The 4,130-nt window shown below is 28.3% G+C and overlaps 1 pseudogene; it reads right to left on the bottom strand.

The window, feature by feature from the left end:
• Window positions 1-260: 260 nt before the first annotated feature.
• LOC124922551 lies at window positions 261-2,395 on the bottom strand (annotated as a pseudogene).
• Window positions 2,396-4,130: the final 1,735 nt, after the last annotated feature.

Here is a 4,130-nt window from a genome sequence, read left to right as displayed (position 1 = left end):
TATCTTCAACCAGTGTTTTTATTATAATAATAATAATAATAGACTATGTAAATAACCTCCCCAAACACAATACGAAGTCTAAGGTGCATACATGAGGAGTAGACAAGCCTTATAAAGGCACGCCACTTCAAGCCAAGCTTCGTCAACTAGTCATTGTACATAATAACATGATTAAATAAAATCAAGTGACAATAATCATGTCTTTATTAAAATAATAATAATAGACTCCCGAAACACGAGACGAAGTACTGTAACGTGCATAAACGAGGAGGAGACATTGCAGAAAGAAATGATTTGTCGTCGAGTCAATTATAACTTTTAATGAAGTTGTGGATGTGGTAATTGACATCTTGAGGTTTCTCTTGGTTTATAAAATGGGCAACATCCTCCATCACCACAATCTCATCGTCCAACAATGGCACGTCTTTCTTGAACCCACCACCGTGTACATACTCCTTCACTAGTGGTATGTGATAGACCAGATCAAGGTCCCCAACCACAAATTTCACCGGCACATTCACTTTAGCACCTTCCCATGGCGCCAACAGTTCCCAATCTCTGAGACAATTACTTAATAATAAGGATGTGATACTTAACAAGTAAAAAAATGCATGCATGCATGCATGGTTACTTACAACTTGAAAGCACGATAGTAGTTTATGCCTCCAGTGAATCCAGTTTTCTCGTAATTGGAAACATAATAGTCGAGATCTTCCTCGGACAACCAGTGGGGTAAGGCAATCGGGGTGTGGTACGAGTCAATGAAATTATCGGTGGTTTTAGGGAAGAAAAAGGGGGTGGATCGCGAAATGTTAGGAACTTCTTCAGCACTTGTTTAAAACCAACCTTTGCAAACTCAGCTTCAATGTCACCAGGTTCCTTCACAACATGTAATAAATACAATTTTTAGCCAATTTATTTTCAAAAGCATATACGTTTTCATTTTACAGATCTATAATAAGTGGTAGTAGTTTTAGCTAATGTAAAAATATAGTTTTTGCTCAAGCAGTCTAATTTGGTCCATGTATTTTTGACTCAAACAGTCTAATGTGGTCCAAATCGTTCCCAATCAAACCTGTTGAATTGTGGTGTTTATTAAATAATTTTGCTCTGTTTATTGTCTATATACATTCTTATTTGAATTTATACATAAATTAATTATTATATTATTTATTTGGTAGGTTTAAATAATTTTTATTATTTTTGGATTTATTTATTATTTGTTAATGTTTTTGAAAAAGATACATGTGTATTAAAATAATAAAATTATTAATTTATAATTTAAAATATTTAATTTTATTTAAAATTAATATAAGACTACTCTCTCATTTTTTTTTATTCTATTACTAAATAATAGTATAAGATAATAATAGAGTGGAAAAGGTTAAATTATCCCACCGATTTATCCTATTATTTAAATTATTATCCTTTTATTTGTTTATTTAATAAATGTGTGTTTGAAACTGGTTATTATAAGCCCATACCAATTTCACATTTAAATATGCAGTCAGGGTCATCTCTTATTATCTCCCCCACTTCCATACGTGGGCCCGCACTTTCATTCGGTAGAGTAAAATTGAAATAATTTTTATTTTATTTTTTAATTTATTTTTATATTTATTTACTTTTTAAAAAAAACTTTTTTTTTTAATTATTCATAATATGAAATAAAATAATAATAGTTTAAAAAGAGTAATAAAGAATATATATATATATATATATTTCAACTAAAAACATATTTTTAAAGTATATATATATATGAAAAATAATAATTATACTCAACCAATTTACTCCAATCTGGCCGGCGAAGTGACAGATAACAAACAAACCGTATTTAAAAATAAAAAATAAAAAAAGTTAATAAAAAAAATGAAATTAAGAAAGAGAGAAAGAGAAGTACACCTGAAATCTCCAAATGTAGTGGTGATCGCCGTAGATGGCCCGGAAAAGATCCGTGAAGTTCATAGCAGGATCCGGGTTCCGTTTGAGATAATGGACACTGAGGGATACGAAGGCCTTGACTCTATCGGGTCTGAACAGACACAAGTACCACCCGATGGATGCTCCCCAGTCATGGCCCACGACGAACACCTTTTCCTCGTCCGGCGCGATGGCGTCGAGGAGCGAAACGATGTCGCCGACCAGATGCATGACGCTGAATTGGGATGGGTCCTGAGTTGGGGCTCCGGTTGTTTGACCAAAGCCGCGTAGGTCTGGGGCGACGGCGCGGTAACCATTGTCGGCGAAGTAGAGGATCTGATGGCGCCATGAGTACCATAGATCAGGGAAGCCGTGGAGGAATAGGATCGTCGGACCTTTTCCCTTTTCTGCTATGTGCATGTTTATTCCATTTATCTTCAAGTTTCTGTGTTCAATCTCCTCCATTTTCTCTCTCTCTCTCAAATTGCCCAGCTAAATATGATTGCTAAAAAAATCAATTTCACCTTTAATAACTTGTTTCACAGTTGTGTTATTTTGGTTTTTTATCATTTTTTAAATTATTAATATATTTTTCTATTTAAAATTTAAATTTATAAATAATTGAATATATAGAATATGATGTCTCCTTTTGTTACTAATATAGTGTGGATGTGACTATCGGGAAATTTGACGAAATAACCCTAATAAGAGATTATTTTCAAAATCGTTAATTAAGATTTAATTACTCCTTTAAGTTATTTTGAATTAACAAATTGGTTATTTTGAATTAACAAATTCAAAATATTATTTTAAAATTATAATATTATGTTAAATTAGGGTATGTCACAATTTATGTCTATAATTTGTTTTAGGGTTTTTATTTTTATTTTTAATAAATATTTTATTTATTTCTTTTATTTCAATCTTTTTAATTAATAATATATTAAATATATTGATAATTTTCTTTTTAAATTTTTCGTCAATTCAAAATATTATTTTCAAGTATATAATTTCTTATTTTAATTTTTTATTAATAAATAAAAAAAACTTCGATTACTTTAAAAAAATTTAACATATTTAGTTAAATTTCTTTCCTAATTTATTTAATTTTAAAATATACATATATTTAGGAACATTATAAATTAAAATAACAAATAATTATTTTATTTTATGAATTTTGGTATATTTATATAATTAATAATTTTAATACTAAAAAGAAAAAAAAATGTATTATTAAAATATCTTGCACCCATATATATAATCTAAATTATCTTTTAATGATGCATTATTAATCATAACAACTCTCATTTACCGTCATACTTAAGCATTCGACTATGCCTTTTGACTTTTACTCACCCTTCATAGAAGATTTTTGCGGTCTCCAAGGATGCATTATTAAACATTAGATTACACATTTCGGCTTGATCTTAAGCATTGAATCACCCAGTTGACAAACGATTTACTCAAGCTGAAATTCCCAGTTCTTAAGTATGAAATATTAACACTTAAACCGCTAGACCACTTATGATTGTTGAAATAATTTTATAATTTTGTGTATTTATATATATTTTGTAAGTTACATTTTATATAATAACTATATATATATATATATATTATATATAAACATCTCATACTTATATCAAAAATATATTTTCGTTAATAATAATATATATAGCATTATGTAATAAAATTAATTAAATTTTTTAACCTAATTTTATTTTTTAAGTACATGACACATTGAGTACATTTTTAAAATTAATTAAATTTTTTAACCTAATTTTATTTTTTAAGTACATGACACATTGAGTACATTTTTAAAATTATTGCAATTTTTTGTTGTTAAATTTATTTTGTTTTATATGTTTTCTGTGTGCATTACAATATCCCCAACATTCAACACATATTGCATTTTTAATTTTATTTTTAAATTTTTTAAGTTTATGGGCGGGTTAACTCACAATCCGACTCAAGTATCCTTTTACTCTCATATATATATACAAATTAACTACAACTCTAGACCTGACAAATTCAAATTAAGCATTATATATATATATATTATATTGTGATGAATGTCGCGCGTTAGCAAATTTTGTGTAGAATTTAAAATATAAAATCTTAGTTAAATGGTTGTACTTGGTTGCAAATTCGATACATACACATATCATTTTTAATTTTATTTTTAAGCGTTGCAAATTTATGGACGGGTCAAC

Source organism: Impatiens glandulifera, chromosome 1 (assembly GCF_907164915.1).
Source record: "Impatiens glandulifera chromosome 1, dImpGla2.1, whole genome shotgun sequence".
Classification (NCBI taxonomy): domain Eukaryota; kingdom Viridiplantae; phylum Streptophyta; class Magnoliopsida; order Ericales; family Balsaminaceae; genus Impatiens; species Impatiens glandulifera.
Note: the sequence above shows the minus strand (reverse complement) of the source record. Positions and strands in the feature narration are given on the sequence as shown.